The sequence below is a fragment of the Canis lupus genome, chromosome 4 (assembly GCF_048164855.1).
Source record: "Canis lupus baileyi chromosome 4, mCanLup2.hap1, whole genome shotgun sequence".
NCBI classification, from domain to species: Eukaryota; Metazoa; Chordata; class Mammalia; order Carnivora; family Canidae; genus Canis; species Canis lupus.
In genome coordinates, this window is record NC_132841.1 from 2521480 (window position 1) to 2540409 (window position 18930).

Consider the following 18930-nt stretch of genomic DNA (forward strand, 5'->3'; position numbering starts at 1 on the left):
GAATATTAGTTGACCATAAAGTTGAGGGTCCACGTCTGGGTTCTCTATTCTGTTCCATTGATCTATGTGTCTGTTTTTGTGCCAGGACCACACTGTCTTGATGACCACAGCTTTGTAGTACAACCTGAAATCTGGCATTGTGATGCCCCCAGCTCTGGTTTTCTTTTTTAAAATTCCCCTGGCTATTCGGGGTCTTTTCTGATTCCACACAAATCTCAAAATAATTTGTTCTAACTCTCTGAAGAAAGTCCATGGTATTTTGATAGGGATTGCATTAAACGTGTAAGTTGCACTGGGTAACATTGACATTTTCACAATATTAATTCTGCCAATCGATGAGCATGGAATATTTTTCCATCTCTTTGTGTCTTCCTCAATTTCTTTCAGAAGTGTTCTATAGTTTTGAGGGTATAGATCCTTTACCTCCTTGGTTAGGTTTATTCCTAGGTATCTTATGCTTTTGGGTGCAATTGTAAATGGGATTGACTCCTTAATTTCTCTTTCTTTAGTCTCATTGTTAGTGTATAGAAATGCCATTGATTTCTGGGCATTGATTTTGTATCTTGCCACACTGCCAAATTGCTGTATGAGTTCTAGCAATCTTGGGGTGGAGGCTTTTGGATTTTCTGTGTAGAGTATCATGTCATCGGCGAAGAGGGAGAGTTTGACTTCTTCTTTGCTAATTTGAATGCCTTTAATGTCTTTTTGTTGTCTGATTGCTGAGGCTAGGACTTCCAGTACTATGTTGAATAGCAGTGGTGAGAGTGGACATCCCTGTCTTGTTCCTGATCTTAGGGGAAAGGCTCCCAGTGCTTCCCCATTGAGAATGATATTTGCTGTGGGCTTTTCGTAGATGGCTTTTAAGATGTCAAGGAATGTTCCCTCTATCCCTACACTCTGAAGAGTTTTTGATCAGGAATGGATGCTGTATTTTGTCAAATGCTTTCTCTGCATCTAATGAGAGGATCATATGGTTCTTGGTTTTTCTCTTGCTGATATGATGAATCACATTGATTGTTTTACGAGTGTTGAACCAGCCTTGTGTCCGGGGATAAATCCCACTTGGTCATGGTGAATAATTTTCTTAATGTACTGTTGTATCTTATTGGCTAGTATCTTGTTGAGAATTTTTGCATCTGTGTTCATCAGGGATATTGGTGTATAATTCTCCTTTTTGGTGGGGTCTTTGTCTGGTTTTGGAATTAAGGTGATGCTGGCCTCAATCAGGTTCTATATTCATATATTTCTAATGAAACTCAATGGAAATAAAACAATTTACTTATTAATTTATCTTCTATTTACTTATTAGGCAAGAAGATAGAAAATAAGTAATCAAATATCTGCCTTGGGAAACTCACAGGAAAGAAATAGACAAAGGATGGAAAAAATACAGAAGGAAAGAAATATTCTATGGTCAACATCTCTGATAGTCAAAGCCAACAATAAATATTACAGTATTCCTCTAATAGATATTCCTTTGTCCTTCTTGATTATATATATTTTTGTCAGCCTGGTCAGTGACTTCGCCCTCTTTTCTTTGAATCTCTACTATAGCCACAGAACCTCAACTCTGGATCATTCTAGCTACTTGCACAAACAACTACAGTAACAGTAAAAAATCATAAAATTCCTCTAACACTTTCTTGAATTTCCACATAGGTTGGCCCCTCAGAATCTCTTGAGATCCTTTTAGGTGACACTACTGAGTTTCATTTTTCATTATACAAACATGGGCTTTTAGTTCTTTATATTGGAATAATTAGTTTCAGGATATTCCAAGTGAAACTTCTAAAGCTGCTAAACGAAATCTCTTCCAGATTCAAAATATATGACTGAAAGATTCACATATGATTTGATTTTAGTTTGTTATTTGATTTTAGTTTTTAAAAAATTACCTACAATCTGTCAAAACAAAATAATAATACATGAAGAGCTCTTGCCTCACCTCTCCTGACAGAGTCTCAAATATCCTGTGGCACAGATTTCTGCCAAAACTCTTGTGGATTTTATTTTACTTCTCCATTTACAACTTCCTGTTCAGCTCAACACTAGCTGTCCCAACAGTCCATTAAGTCTCCAAGCCATCTACCATGGTGTCAAAACAATATAGAGTACATTTTATATTCAAAGTAGTCAGAAGAATGTTGGGAAATTTGGGGTCATAGACGTTCTTACTCCCAAGTTACAAATCTGACATATTGAAATGAGAGATCTCCAGGGATTATTAGAATGCTAACAGTAACAACCCTTGGAGAAGGTCTGCCATGGATAACACTCATATGGATTCAGGGTACATTGGTGTCAACACCCCAGGTTAAAGAAATCAGGATGAAGCAAACTGTCTGTTGTCAGTGCTCTGGCTCCTTTTTTATGTAGTGTGGAAATGGCTCTCAGATTCACAGAGGTAAATCTCATTTTCACCTGAGACAGCCTGCTGGGGGAGTTACAAGGATGGCAGTGTGCCAGGTAGTTCTACAGGAACTTGAGCATTTGAAGATTTTTTTTCTCCAGGTAAGGTGAAGTGGTTGTGAAAGAGGAATTGAAAGATTTTTTATAAATGATTTTCTCAATATCTGTAATTACTATTATCAAAAGATATGTCACCAGCATGTTACCTGCTCAATGTGCAAAATAAGAATACATCTAGGAAGTGGTTAAAGACCAACACTACGGAAAACTTCAGCAAGCATGCTAGTCTAATGCCTCTAATAATTTTATTTTTTTAAAGGTATTATTTATTCGTGAGAGACACAGAGAGAGAGGCAGAGACGTAGGCAGAGGGAGAAGCAAACTCCCCAAAGAGAGCCTAATAAGGAACTTGGTCCCAGGACCCCAGGATCACAACCTGAACCAAAGGCAGATGCTCAACCACTGAGCCACCCAGGTGACCCTCTAATAACTTTATTTAAAGTGTAAGTCTATTATAAGTAAATTATAAATTCCCAAAACATTGATGATGTATCCTTCTATAATTGGCAGCTCAGATTCATATTTCTTAGATCAGAGCTCAAGCTAGCCTTGATGAAGGAACATGTTAATTTTAAATTTCAAATCCTTCATGGAATAGAAAATTACTTTTTAGTGGTTGCAATAGACTAATTACTAATAGTAGTACAAAATTACCAGTTTAGGTTTATTCAGTAGTTAGTAAATTATAAGATACAGTATAAATGCCTTCTAGAAAAATAAATGTAAACTAATATATAAAAATAGTCCCAAATTTTTATTAGAGTAGCAGATACAAATCACTTTGCTATAAAAGTTTCTAAATCTTTATTCTCAATTTCTGAGCTCATCTCTTTGTGGACCAGACAACTCAATTCAATGGCATGCAGGTATTCAGGGTAACTTAAAAAAAAAAAAATCTGTCAAGGTAGCAGTATTGTCCCTTCTTTCATGCTCGACTTCAGTTATTTGAGTCTCTGAGTAGATAAATGACTATTTTTGGTGACAGGACCTTTTAGAAGAGCCAATTTTGTTGCTTTTCTCTGTTGTTTTTCTGTTCTCTTCATATATTTCCACCGTAGTCCTTATTATTTTATTCTTCTGCTTGCTTTGAGTTTGTTTTGCTCTTCTTTTTCTATTTTGGTAAAACTAATATGTCATTTGACTATTTTTTCCACAGACTTTAGTTTTAACCTGTGAAAATTATCCATTTTTTCCCTGTACATAATTTACATGCTACAGTATGAAATATAGCTATAATTTCTTAGTTTGATATAAAGACATACCATTGTTAGAAATTAAATGTTTATTAAACATTTATGCTTATTTTTTATTTTTTTTATTCTTTTTTTTAATAAATTTATTTTTTACTGGTGTTCAATTTACCAACATACAGAATAACACCCAGTGCTCATCCCGTCAAGTGCCCCCCTCAATGCCCGTCACCCATTCACCCCCACCCCCCCGCCCTCCTCCCCTTCCACCACCCCTCTTTCGTTTCCCAGAGTTAGGAGTCTTTACGTTCTGTCTCCCTTTCTGATATTTCCCACACATTTCTTCTCCCTTCCCTTATATTCCCTTTCACTATTATTTATATTCCCCAAATGAATGAGAACATATAATGTTTGTCCTTCTCCGATTGACTTACTTCACTCAGCATAATACCCTCCAGTTCCATCCACGTTGAAGCAAATGGTGGGTATTTGTCGTTTCTAATGGCTGAGGAATATTCCATTGTATACATAAACCACATCTTCTTTATCTATTCATCTTTTGATGGACACCAAGGCTCCTTCCACAGTTTGGCTATTGTGGACATTGCTGCTAGAAACATCGGGGTGCAGGTGTCCCGGCGTTTCACTGCATCTGTATCTTTGGGGTAAATCCCCAACAGTGCAACATTTATGTTTATTAAAACATGTTCTTTTACCACTGATCTACCTTGCTACCTATGTCATACATGTATCTATGGCCATGCTTCTAGGTTTTCTTGAAGGTTTTTCTAAACCTGTTTATATTCCCCTGAGTCAATAAATGTAACATTTATATTCCTTAATGTCATATTTAAACTATTACAGTTTAAAAATATATCATGATTATTGGAGAACAAGACCTTCTGCCTTGTTCTTGGCAATTGTTTGCTTTTAGAATTATCTTGATAAATTGCACACAAAAATCTCCTGGGATTGTGATTCAAATTTTAATTTAATTTATATACATTTTTGTCAAGAATTTATATGTGGCATGTGTGTTCCACAAAATCCATGAAAATGTTATATCACTCTATTTATTTAATTTTGCCTACTAAATTTTGATAATCAAAATTATATCCACAAAATTTTACTTCTCTTTTGTTAGGTGATTTCTAAGAAAATCAATTCATATGAATTGCTGTACTTTTATTTATTTATTTATTTGTTTGTTTGTTTGTTTTTAAAATAATTTTTATTTATTTATGATATTCATACACAGAGAGAGAGAGAGAGAGGCAGAGACACAGGCAGAGGGAGAAGTAGGCTCCATGCACCGGGAGTCCGACATGGGACTCGATCCCGGGTCTCCAGGATCGCGCCCTGGGCCAAAGGCAGGCGCCAAACCGCTGCGCCACCCAGGGATCCCTGAATTGCTGTAATTTTAAATGATAAATCTTTTATCTAATTGTATATAACCAGTATATAGGAATGCAATTAAATTTTGTGAATTTATATTGTTTCCAGCCACTCTTCCAATCTTTCTTATTAAATTTAATATTCTATACGTGTGTTCCTTTGTATTTTATAAAGACACAAAAATATCTGCAAATAGTTTTGTTCCTTGCTTTGCAGTCTTTGTATATTTTTCATCCCTTTGTCATGGTTAGAATTCTCAGTACAATGATGAATAGAATTGGTAAAAGTAGGTATTTTAGTCGTTTTGCTAATCTTAGTGTCACTAGTTTTATTTTAATTTGCTGAAAGCTTATTATGATTATAATAATTATTAATATTCATGGTTAGATATGGAATGCTATCAATTGCTTTTTCTGAAAAGATTAATTTTGTTGCAGTAGGAAACTTGTAAAATGGCACCCATTGACCACTGTTTCCCGATATTCACAGCTTTAGGTGATCCCCTTGAGTTTGGGCTTAATGGAATGAACAGAATATAGAAATTTTGATAGGATGTCTATCTTTTGAAATTAAATTACAAATGTCTCTAGCTTCCAACTTGCTCTCCCTCACTTAGAGCCAGATGCTATGCTGTGAGCTAGTCTATAGAGATGCCTTTTCATCAACTTGCTATAGAGGAAAAAGTGGGCTGTGGTAAAGATATTCATGAATTCTGGGTAATGTTTAATAGCTTTTTGTTTAATCAGGGATTGGAAGGAAGAAGATCAAATGATGTGTGACTAATGAATTCAGAGAAAGAGGGTGGATTCATGTATGGAAGTCGGTATGTGTATAATGCTATGTAGTGGGTCTTACATCAACTCACTAGAGAGCACCCACTAGAAAGAATGATCTGAATAGTCAGATCAATAGCATGATTGATCCAGCATACGTTACCACACTTCTGCTTATGGCTTCTGTTTATGTATTCCAGGGCTAGTGCAATGACCCCACAGCTGATCCACCTACAGCCATGATGGGTGAAGTTGTCAGCATCATAGACCAATGTTGAGCCATTAAATGTTGAGCTACCCTTTGAGGAGTCTAATTAACCAATTCAACAAAAGTTGATTTCATTGGAAAATAACCTCGGTTGAGGCCACTGCTATCTCCCAGAGCTGACCAGTTTGATTGAACTCTTGTTGCCCAAATGTTGTGACTGTCTTGGTAACACAGCCTTCTGTGGCTTCCCTTTCTTCCCATCTCAATTCCCCTACTATGTTACCATTGTTACCTGGGATGACTTGCTAGGTACATATCCTGTACTTTAATCCTTTATTTATAGTCTGTCTGTAGATGATCCAAAACTAAGGAACATATATCACAGAATCCTAAAAATCTGTGACTTAGAATTGAAAGATTTGCTTGCTATTTTTCCATTTTTTTCCCCACATTCTATTTATTATGGGAATGGCAGGGCAGAGCATCGCATACTGTTTACATATTGTGACCTTGCACACAAGTTCCTTTGGGCAACCATTTGATTGATTGCTGAGTGTAAGTTAAGTACAAAATTAGCCTTCATACAGACATAATAAAAAATATCTATCTATGGGGCAGCCCTGGTGGCTCAGTGGTTTAGCGCTGACCTCAGCCCAGGGCGTGATCCTGGAGACCTAGGATGGAGTCCCGCCTCAGGCTCCCTCCGTGGGGCCTGCTTCTCCCTGCCTGCGTCTCTGCCTCTATCTCTCTCTCTCTGTGTCTCTCATCAATAAATAAATAAAATATTTTTAAAAAATCTGTCTATGAAACTATGTTTTAAATTTTATCTTTAGTGATTCATAGTTTTTATGATTTCAACTATGAAAAACTAGCATCTCATAACTTTTTCAAAATCTGAGATTCCAAGAGCACAGTTTTTAAAATAGCCCTGGTATCTTGTCTCAGCAAGCTTTTATAAAAACTTATGACTGGTTAAATTGTAATGATTTCTTATAAATTCATAGGAAGTAATTTGGGGAGCATCCTTGATAGTGGCAATTTTTGACAGCATTACTATGACTTTCTTAATTTGAGTCCCTTGGATAATTCTGCATTTTTTACTAGTCATTGGCTTAAGATTGGTTTGCTGATTGCTCCAGTTTCCATCTTTAATTATTTTTCTATAAGACTTCAAAAAAGATAATAATAATAACAATAATAATAATAACATAACCAGACTTGAAATTTCCCTTTTTCCTCTGTAAAGATAAGAACCATTCTGATGATCAAGCACCATAGATTGATTTTTGCCTGTTCATTCATTTTAATTTAGGAAAATGAAATTAAATGGTACATATTGTTATGTGCTGACTTCTTTTGTTCAACATGATGTTTATGAAATTTATCTTCACGTTCACCAGTAGTTTGTTCATTTTCATTGCTCCAGTTAAATCATTTATCCTTTCTATTGTGAGCAGACATTTGAATTTTTCTAGATTGTGCTGATTACAAACAATGCTTCTATAAACATCCTTGTATGTGTATGTTGGATCACATATGCATTTATATTTGTTGGATGCATGCCTAAAAGTAAAATTGTTAAGTATTTTAGTGTGCATATAATCAAGTTAAGTAGAAATGTAAAACATTTTCCCAATGTGTAGTAATTTGCACTTCTACTTTTATGAAAACTTGGCAATTGCTCTACACTTGCTTCCCCAGCTTGTGACATTGTCAGTAATTTTAATGTGTACCTATATTGGAGGTATGTAATAGAATCTATTTTGGCTTAATTTGCATTTCTCTGATTACTCATGATTTTGAGCATATAGATATCATCTTTTATGAAATGGCTGTTCAAGGTCTTTGGCCATTTTTATAATGAATACTCTGGCCTTTTCTCACTGGCTTGTCAGCAAACTTAAAGCCCAAATCTGGCCAGCTTCCTGCTTCATGTGTATGGGTGTGTCCCATGAGCTAAAAATAGTTTTTATATTTTTAAATAGTTAAGTAGCTTGTGGTGCCTATGTAATAACTGTGGATGTGACATGACCCCAAAGCATAAAATATTTGTTATCTTGCCTTGTCAAAAATTTTTGCTAATCCTGAATCTGGAATATGGCATTATCCTGAAGTGAAGTTTTATTTTTCTCCACCTGGTTATCCAATTGACCCAGCAATATTTATTAAAAGGACTGTCATTTCCTTACTGCTCTTGGTGGTCGTGTTGTCAAAAATAAAATCTAGTATCTGTATATGAACAGCTGTGTTTTTGAATTCTCTATTAAGTTCTATAATTTGATTTGTCTATATTTGTACCAATATGAGACTGTTCTAATTCATGTCATTATAATAAATCATAACACCTGGTAAAATAGGTCCTCAACTTTTAAAATTTTCTTCAAAGTTCTTTAGTCTGAATTTGGTCCTTTGATTTTTAATAACAAAAATTTATAATTAGCATATGAATTTTTACAAATCCTGTTAGGGTTTTGATTGGGATCATACTGAATCTGTAGATCAATTTGAAGAAAATTGATATTTCTACAGAATTGAAACATTCAATTTAGGTACATGATACATTGCTTTACTTATTTAGAATCACTTCAGTTTTTCTTACTAATTTTTAAATGTTTTTATTATGTTTCTAGTTCCATTGTTCATATTTGATGCCTCTGTAAATAATATTTAAAGTTTTTTTTTTCATTTTCTAATTTTCCCTAATAGTGAACTAATTTATTTTTGGATATAGATATAGTTTCATTAAATACACTAAACCTATTTTTTATACCTATTATTTTTATGTAGATTTTAATTTTTCTGTATATATGAATGCATTATCTGTGAAATGACAATATTAATGCCTCCTTTTCATTCTTAATATTTTTCCTTTGTCTTTAATACAGTGGTGAGTGCCTAAAGTAAAATATTGAATAGAAACGTGTCCTTTCTTATCTGAATATTAAACTCAGATGTGAAAGCTTTAAATTTTTCAGTATTAAATAAATCATTTTATTTATTTTTTGAAGATGACCTCTTAGTAAACTTAAGATATTTCCTTCATCAATTCTCACAAGGTTTAAATGATCAGTAAAGGTGGATTTAAATTTATAGGATGTTACGGACTTCACTCATCACCAAGTTAATGTAGCTTTAAGAAATAGTAAAGAGACAACACAGATACATAGTAATAACAGAGCAGAGGATTCTTGATCCCCATGTGCAGCTTCCAATTTCCCAAAACTATGTTGTAGTTAGGGATCACATTGTCAATGCAGATGGCTCTGAGTGGATATCAACCACCTCAGCTCAGGAAAAGCATTAGATCTGTAGTCTCTTCAGCTTTTATTCTTTGCTAACTACATAGCCCTACATCAGCATGTTACTTCTTTCTGTTTTCTGGATAGCTGCATCATTCAGTAAACAATCTATGTCAGCACATAGCAAATTCAGCAGGACCCTCATTTAATTTTGATCCAACACATTTCTTAAATTACTTTTGAAAGGAACACTTCCCTAAAGCTAGAGGAAAGAGCAATAACACTATTCTTTTCATACATATTCCTAATTTTCTAAAAGCTTTGAGCTGCTGAATTTCTAGACACCAATAATGATGCAGCAGAAAGAGAAATTAAGAAAATAATCTCATTTATGACTGCATCAAAAATAATAAGATACTTAGATTACTAGGTTTATTCAACCTAACCAAAGAGGCAAAAGATCTATATTCTTCAAACTCTAGTACAATGATGAAAGATTGAAGATGTCACAAAGAAATGGAAAGATATTCCATGTTCATGGATTGGGATAACAAAATTGTTAAAATGTCTATAATGCCTAAAGCAATCTATACATTTAATGTAATCCCTATTAAAATACCAAGGTCATTTTTCACAGAGCTAGAATAAACAATCCTTAACTTTGTATGGAACCACAAAAGACTCCAAATAGCCAAAGCAGCCTTGAAAACAAAACAAAACAAAACAAAACAAAAAACAAAGGTAGAGGCATCACAATTCTAGACTTCAAGTTATATTACAAAGCTGTAGTGATCAAGACAGAGTGGTACTGGCACAAAAATAGATACATGGATCAATAGAACAGAATAGAAAACCCAGAAATAAACCCACAACTATATGGTCAATTAATCTTTCACAAAGCAGAAAGAATATCCAATGGAAAAAGGCAGTCTTTTCAATAAATGGTGTTGGGAAAACTGGACAGCATCATGCAAAAGAATGAAACTGGACTGTTTTCTTACACCATACACAAAAATAAATGCAAAATGGATCAAAGACCTAAATGTGAGACCTGAAACCATAAAAATCTTAGAAGACAATATAGTCAGTAACTTCTTTGACTACTTCTTACTAGACATGTTTCCTGAGACAAGGGAAACAAAAGCAAAAATAAACTATTGAGACTTCATCAAAATGAAAACCTTCTTCACAGTGAAGAAAACAATCAGAAAAACTAAGAGGCAGCTTATAGAATGGAAGAAGATATTTACAAATGACATATCTGACAAAGGGTTAGTATCCAAAATATATGAAGAACTTATAAAACTCAATAATCCAAAACCAAATAATCCAATTAAAAAGCAAGTAGAAGATATGAATAGATATTTTTTCAAAGAAGATGTACACATGGCCAACAGACATATGAAAAATATCATCATTGTTGATCATCTGGGAACTATAAATCAAAACTACAACGTGATATCACCTCACATCTGTCCGAATGACTAAAATAAACAAGACAAGAAACAACAACTGCTAGCAAGGATATGAATAAAGGGGAATCTTCTGGCACTGTTGGTGAGAATGCAAACTAGTGCAGCCAGTCTGGAAAACAATATGGAGGTTCCTCAAACAGTTAAAAATAAAATAGAACTACCTTAGGTGTGCCTGTGTGGCTCAGTCAATTAAGCATCCAACTCTTGGTTTCGACTCAGGTCATGATCTCAGGGTCTTGAGATTGAGCTTCTTGTGGGGCTATCTGCTCAGCACAAAGTCTGCTTTCTCTCTCCCTCTTCCTCTTCTTCTCCCACTCATGCTCTCTCTTTCTCAAATAAATAAATACAATCATTTAAAAAACAGAACTACCAAAAAAAAAAAAAAAAAACAGAACTACCGTATAATCCAGTAATTGCACCAAGTACCCCCAAAATATAGAAATACTAACTCAAATAGATACATGCATCCCAATGTTTATAGCAGCATTGTCAACAATAGCTCAATTATTAAAACAGTCCAAATATCCATTGGCTGATGAATGGATAAAGAAGATATAGCATATATATAAAATGGAATATTACTCAGCCATAAAAAGAATGAAATTTTGCCATTTGCAATGACATAGATAGAGCTAGAAACTATTAAGCTAAGTGAAATAAATCAGTCATAGAAAGACAAACACCATATGATTTTACTCATATACTGAATTTAAGAAATAAAACAAATGAGCTAAGGTGGGTGGAGAGAGAGAGAGAGAGAGAGAGAGAGAGAGATAAGCCAAGAAAAAGACTCTTAACTATAGAGAAAAAAGAGGTTGTCTCCAGAAGTTATTGTGTGGGGATGGCTTAAATAAGTGATGGGGAATAAAGGAGTGCACTTGTGATGAACACCAGGTTTGGATGGAAGACTTGAATCACTATATTGTACGTCTGAAACTAATATTACATGGTTTGTTAACTAACTGGAATTTAAATTTAAATTTAAAATTTAAATGAATAAATGTTTTGAGTACATAGATATTTAATTTCATCAAATATATATATATATATATACACACATATATGTATATATATTGCATCTTATCGATATGATCAGAAAACTTTAAAAACTCTCTTTTCTCGGGGCATCTGGGTGGCTCAGTCGGTTGGGTATCTGCCTTCCACTCAGGTCATGATCCCAGGGTGCTGGGATTGAGGCCCACATTTGGCTCCCTGCTCAGTGGGGAGCCTGTTTCCTCCCCTCTCTCTGCCAGTACCCCTAGCTCGTGCTCTACTGTCTCTGTCTCTGTCTCTCTCTCTCTCAAATAAATAAATAAAATCATGTTTTTAATCTTTTATGTATCTCTGTACTATGTTTTCTGACATTTTGTTAAGTATTTTGCATTAATGTTTTGGAACAAGATTAGCCTATGCTTTTAACATCTTGTTACCTGTCTGTCAAATTTTGTTATCACAGCCTCATTCGATTTAATAGGAAATTGAGTTTACACAGAGTTGAAATTGTCAACATAGAATTATGTGAATTATAGATCTTATCCAACACCAAACTTTATTATCGATTAAAGGGATTTTGGTAAATGCCAAATATATATTAAATATTCTTTTTCTGGGACATCTGGGTGGCTCAGCAGTTGAGCATCTTCCTTTGGCTCAGGGTGTGATCTCAGGGTCCCAAGATCGAGTCCCAAATCAGGCTCCCTGCATGGAGCCTGCTTCTCCCTCTGCCTGTGTCTCTGCATCTCTCTCTGTCTCTCATCGATAAATAAAATCTTTTAAAAATGTATTCTTTTTCTGAAGTTGTCCAAATCACTTGACATAGCTCCATTTCTCTTATACTAGGATATGTTTTGATTATGAAATAACAATCATTTTTAAAATGCATGAGGAAACATCACTCATGAAAGATAACCATTTTGGATTATGAACACTTCCTACTTATGTTTATTAATTGTATAACTATCTCTAATTTTTCATCTGGTCATGCCACATAATTATAAAATATATATAGGAAATACCCAGGATATTTAGAGCACTCTTAAAACAGCAATTAAAAAAATACAAATAGGAAAAAAATATGAACAAACACTTCACAAAAGAAGATGTGCAAGTTCTAAATACACATATGAAGATATGCTCAGCCTTATTTATCATTAGGAAAATGCAAATAAGGACCCAGATGAGATTCTATGACATGCTTCGTGGACTGGAAAGGGGGTTAGTTACAATGTCAAATGATTGTGAGGATAAGACACAGTGGGAAGTCTCATTCATTTTTATGAGACTGTGAAATGACATTCTGGAAGGTATTTTGGCAATTTTTTAAAATAATACATTTTTTAAAGATTGTATTTATTTTATTTATTTATTCATGAGAGATGCAGAGAGAGAGGCAGAGACATAGGCAGAGGAAGATGCAGGGAGCCTGATGTGGGACTTAATCCCAGGACTCTGGGATCATGACCTGAGCCAAGGGCAGACACTCAACCACTGAGCCACCCAGGCGTCTCTTTTTTAATAATGCTAAACACAGATTTCAGCTAAATCAACCAAAAACTTCCTAGTTATTAACCAAGTGAACATACTCATATGAAAATCTGTGCATGCATGTTTATAGAAGCTTTATTCATTATTAAGACCAAGAAACAACCAAGATATCCTTCAACGGGTGGGCAGATAAATGAACCGTGGAATATCCATGCAATGAAATTCTACTCAGAAATTTAAAAGGAACAAGCTATTTTCTCACATATCAACATTTGTGAAACTTAAACACATATTGATAAGGGAAACTCAGATCCAGAAATCTGTATATTATGTAATTCCATTTATAAAACAGTTTCTAAAAGGTAAAATGTAGAGATGGAAAACAGATCGGTGTTTGCCAGAATGTGAGATATGGTGAGGGCTTAGTATTAACATACCACACAATGCAATTATTAGTGATGAAGTTGTTCTGTAAGATAGCAAACTTGTGGATACATGACTATGCATTTGTTAACCCCATAGAAAACACCACAAAGAATACATTTGGTTGTATTCAAAATGACAATAACAAAACAACAACAATAGAAGCAGGTTGTCAGAGGATCCCAGGGTGGAATACAGACTGTGACAAATGAATCTATTATAAATGTGTGACATAACCTCAATGAAGGAGTAGGAAAAGAGGAACTAACAGAAATAACTTTGGAAAATTTTTATTTTTGATTAGATGCAATAATGCTGAAGATCAGGATAACTGTACTTTAACATTATGCTCTCATTGGTAAATCTACTGCACACAGGGATATAAATGAGCAACAGTTTAAACTATCTTACAAAATAGAGATTGTGTGTCTGCATTGTATAATATACATATTTTCTCTTTCCTCTGAGAGTGCCTACAGGCTGTGACATCTAAGTTGCAACAAACATACCCAGAGTCCAGATCTTGATTTCTAAATAACATTCTTGAAAAACAGACTAGGATTCCTTTGGAGGTAAATGGCCAATTCTAAGGCTGATGGCTTAGATAGGCTTGGGGAATCTTACAGTTCTAGAAATTAAGGAAGTGCTCAAAAACAAAGATGTCAAAGGACTCAGGGGAAACCTACAAAGATTTCTGATAACTAAAATAGCAAGAACTTGAGTAACAAAATAAATAATGATAGTATTAGGTTATAGCACAAAGATAAGAAATGTGCATAAATTAATAATGATGCAAATTAACTCATAAATAAAAAACCTGAGAAGAAAGCACAAGATAAAATCCAAAGAGTATGTATGATAATGTTACCATGGAGAAGAATGGCACACAGCTATAACAGCTTAACCAAATCATCACACTTAACATTGTATGTAATTGAACAACAGACTTGGGCCTTTTCATAGGACACACTGAGACATATTTAGCATGTTTTCAGGCATGCCTACCAAAACAAATGTGCATATCTGACTTTAATCATAAACATCTAACAAACCCAAACTGAAGATCATTTTAAATGACCAGTACTGTTCCGTCATTTCAATGCCATGAAACACAAGGACCAGTGCCATTCTGGACTGAAGGAAACCAAAGAGACATGACAACTGAATGCAATTGTGTGGTCTTGTAGCTTTCTTTTGCTGAAATAAACCTTCCTGGGAAAAGTGGAGAAATTGAAACAAAGCCTACGTATTAGATGATATATATTAACATTATTCATCTCTAGATTTTGATAATCATAGTTTCTTTGTGTAACAGAATATCTTACATTCGGTAAATATCCACTGAAGTATTGAGGCTTATATAGGCATCACAATTTCCCCCTTATTCTCCTGCAGCTTAGAAAAATAAATTTTACATGAGGGAGAGAGAGAGAAAAAGACCTTTGTGGAGATATTTTAAAATACCAAAGAAATTCATTTATTATTTTTTGGTTCACTTAATTTTTAAATTCAATCAATATTGAACTGAAAATATTTGTTAGTTTTATTTCCTATAAGCTTGTTCATTTCACCTAATTTTTGAGATTTACTTGGAAAATTTATTTCCTATTATTATTTTAATTTCAAATGTATCTATAATTATGCAGCGGCTTTTTATGCTCAAGTGTGTTTATTAGTTTATGTCTCATATGTACTGTATTATATTTTTATTTGGTGATCAATGCTTTGAACCTTGATTTGTAATCTCTTGCATTTGAAAAGCATACCTATCTAGTCACTTCATCAGCTTCTCATACAGAAAAGTCTTTAATAAACTATGTTTGATGATTGTGTCACTGAGGAAAATGGCTTTTTCTACTTTATGATTCAGGCTATTATTGATTGAGTGTGTACTTTTGAAATAAATTTCTCTGTCTAGTCAGCAGAATTTCAGAACTATTGATCATCAACTCAGAGGTGAATTAACAAAGCCCTTTGACATATTTCATAAGTATAGTCAAATTATCCACATAACATCATTTTCAGTGTTATTACTTTTGAGCAGTGTAGCATTTGCAAACATGTGAATTAAACAAAAGAAGTCAAAATATTGATTTTATATATATCTATATTTTTAAAATCACTAATCATAAGCACTATTTTACTTTTGGTCCAAATTGAAGTATGCTAAGTATTTTTAATTTTCCAACAACATTTGAAGTTTATGGGTTTATCTAGGAAATTCTTACATTTGATCATTTCTGGAACTTGTAGTGTTACTCTACTCTGTATAAATTAAAATGTATCATAGACATTACATCCAATTATACAGTTGGATATAGTGTGTGTGTGTATGTATGTATATTATAATTGGATACATACATATTTTCTGTCTCTGCTGACAGCACCTACAGTCTGTGACATCTAAGTAGCAACAAACATACCCAGAATCCAGGTCTTTATTTCTAAATGCCATTCTTGGAAAAACTAGGACTCATTGCAAAAATGGCTCTTTCTAAGTCTGATTGCATGAAAATACAAGATAAGTGGTTTCAGGCATCCACTGGGGGGTACTGGAACATGGAACATATCCTGCAAATAAGGGAAGGCTAAGTGTAATTATGTCTTTTTTAACTATGAAAAACTATAGCATAATTTAGTATAAAACCAATACAAATTACATTCAAAAGATCCTCTTACCTCTCTTTTATCCTTCCTTCTGTATGTAAGCATTTTGAATTGCTTATCATTTTTTCGTTTCTCTTCATTTTTCCTTTCAGACAACATAAACTTATAAACACATATTTATGTACAACTTTTTTCTACACCAGAGTACATTATAAGCACTCTTCTGATTATTATTTTGCTTTGATTTATGACATATGGTGGAAATAATGTGTAGCAGTGTTTATTTCTTTTGATAACTGCATAACAATATATTACATGAAAGTATCATGTCTTTTAAACTGCTTCTCTATGGGCAAGTGGGTTATTTCAAGACCTTTGCTATTCCCAGGAGTATTTCAGAGAATATCTTTGTTCGTTAATCATTTTATATTTGTGCTAGAGTAATGTTGGAATAGATTGCTGGAAGTGGGATTTCTTTTTTTTTTTTTTTAATTAAAAAAGATTTTTTTTTGGAAGTGGGATTTCTTGATCAAAGGATAAATTCTTAAATAATTCTGCTAGAAAATGCCAAGCTCTCTTCCAAAGAGGTTGTTAATAATTTGCATTGGTTTTTACAAATGCATAAGAATGCAGTTTATCCACAGCCTCATTCACTATATGTTTTCAAAATTTAAGATTTTTCAGTGAGGAATTGTGAATAATGGTAGTATTAATTGCATTTGCCTTACTATGTATAAAGCTGACCTTCTCACATGTTTAAGCATTCTATGTGTTTCTTTTTCCTGTCCATATATTTTTTCTGAATTTCCATTGGGTTGTTTGCTGCTTCTCAATTTTTTGAAAATCTATCACTCAGGGCACAGTCACTTTGGCATATAAACTGGTATTATGTTATTTATTTTGCTGCTCAAATTCTTCCAACTTCCAGCTTTGAAAGCTTTTTAAGGTTGGTTTCTGAGTCCTTCTGACACATCCCACCATCTTGTTTTATGGACACTTCCTTGTTTGTTGGCACAATAAGATGTTCCAGGCTTATCCTGTATGTTTCCTACCCCAATCATAGAATCAAGAAGTACTATCTCAAAGGTCACTGATTTTTTTTTAAATTGCAGGATGGTGAAGAAACTAAGATCTGAGAGCTTGGTGTGCTTATTGCTACTGTGGTACTGTTGCTACTCTAGACCGTTTTAGAGGATGAGGAGAGACGAGGCCTTTCATTCATTGCTGGTGGGAATGCAAAATGATAAACATTCCCTGGAATACAGTTGGTGGCAGTTTCTTATACAACTAAACATACTGTTACCAGATGATCCAGCACTACTCTCACTGGTATTTATCCAAAGAAGATGGAAATTTATATCCAAGAGCAAGTCTGCACACAGATATTTATAGCAACTTTATTTATAATTGCTAAAACTTGGAAGAAACCTAGATGTTCTTCAGTAGGTGAATGGACAAGTAAACTGTGTTACATACAATGGAATATTATTCAGCACTAAAGAGAAATGAGCTATCAAATTATGAAAAGACATGGGGAAATCTTTTTTTAATAATAAATTTATTTTTATTGGTGTTCAATTTGCCAACATATAGAATAACACCCAGTGCTCATCTCGTCAAGTGACCCCTCAGTGTCCATCACCCATTCTCCCCCTCCCCCTGCCCTCCCCCCCTTCCACCACCCTTAGTTCGTTTCCCAGAGTTAGGAGTCTTCATGTTCTGTCTCCCTTTCTGATATTTCCTACGACATGGGGAAATCTTAAATGAACATTACTAAATGAAATAACTGAATCTGAAAAGACTACCTACTATGTGGTTCCAATTAAATGGTATTCTGGAAAGGCAAAACCATGAAGAAAGTAAAAAGATCAGTGGCTAGCAGGGGTCTTGGAGGAAGGAGGAATGAAGAGATGGAGCACATAAGATTTTTACACTAGTAAAACTCTTCTGTATGACATCATTATGATGGATACAGATCATTATATATTTACCCAAATCTATAAATTATAGACTGCAAAGAGTCAACTGTAACTTAAATTATGGACTTTGGTGCTTATGATGTGTCAACACTGATATATGGATTATAACAACTGTACCACTCTAGTAAGGAACATTAATAATGGGAGAGGCTGTACATGTTGGGGGACAAGAGATGTACAAGAAAAATCTCTGTTTTGCTTCCTTAATTTTGTTGTGAAACTGCCCTAAAAATAACATTTTAGCAAAAAAATATATGTAACCAAACCAACAAATATAATAAGATAATCAGATCTTTAATGTGAACTTTTACATTAATCTGGCTAAGAGTTTGATGAGTTTAATGCAGCTATATATGCCAGATATTTCAATATATGCTGGTGTACTCCTTCCCCCCCACCTTCCTTGGCTTTATTGCTCCACAGAGAGAGTCTGCACCTTGGATATTATTTAAGTTTAATTTGCTATTTCTATATTGGAGGGTCATTGGGTGCTGGCAGCAGGGTGGGGGGTGGAGTGTCATATCAGGTACTGATTAAATCAGGCTTTAATGGGACTGTTTCTAGAGTGTGGCCTTTGAAAGTGTTTTTGTTCCTTCTGGAATGTATGTTTTCCTGCTCTCCATTCCTTTCGTCAATATAGCACATTCTAGATATTTCCATCATAGCACCTGTAACACTTTGAGTGATT

General features: G+C 34.1%; 1 long non-coding RNA gene across 6 annotated transcripts in view; it reads left to right on the forward strand.

The window, feature by feature from the left end:
- The window catches only part of LOC140631725 (uncharacterized), a 179093-nt gene extending 161305 nt beyond the window's left edge, over positions 1-17788 (forward strand). For 2 of the 6 annotated variants that reach the window (XR_012029222.1, XR_012029230.1), the window contains one exon: positions 17376-17788. This is a non-coding gene — a long non-coding RNA (uncharacterized lncRNA). Of the gene's footprint in view, positions 1-1309; positions 1437-2728; positions 2887-17375 lie in introns of those variants that run through there. The other 4 variants (XR_012029226.1, XR_012029225.1, XR_012029223.1 and 1 more) reach the window with 2 other exon arrangements.
- The last annotated feature ends 1142 nt before the right edge of the window (positions 17789-18930 follow it).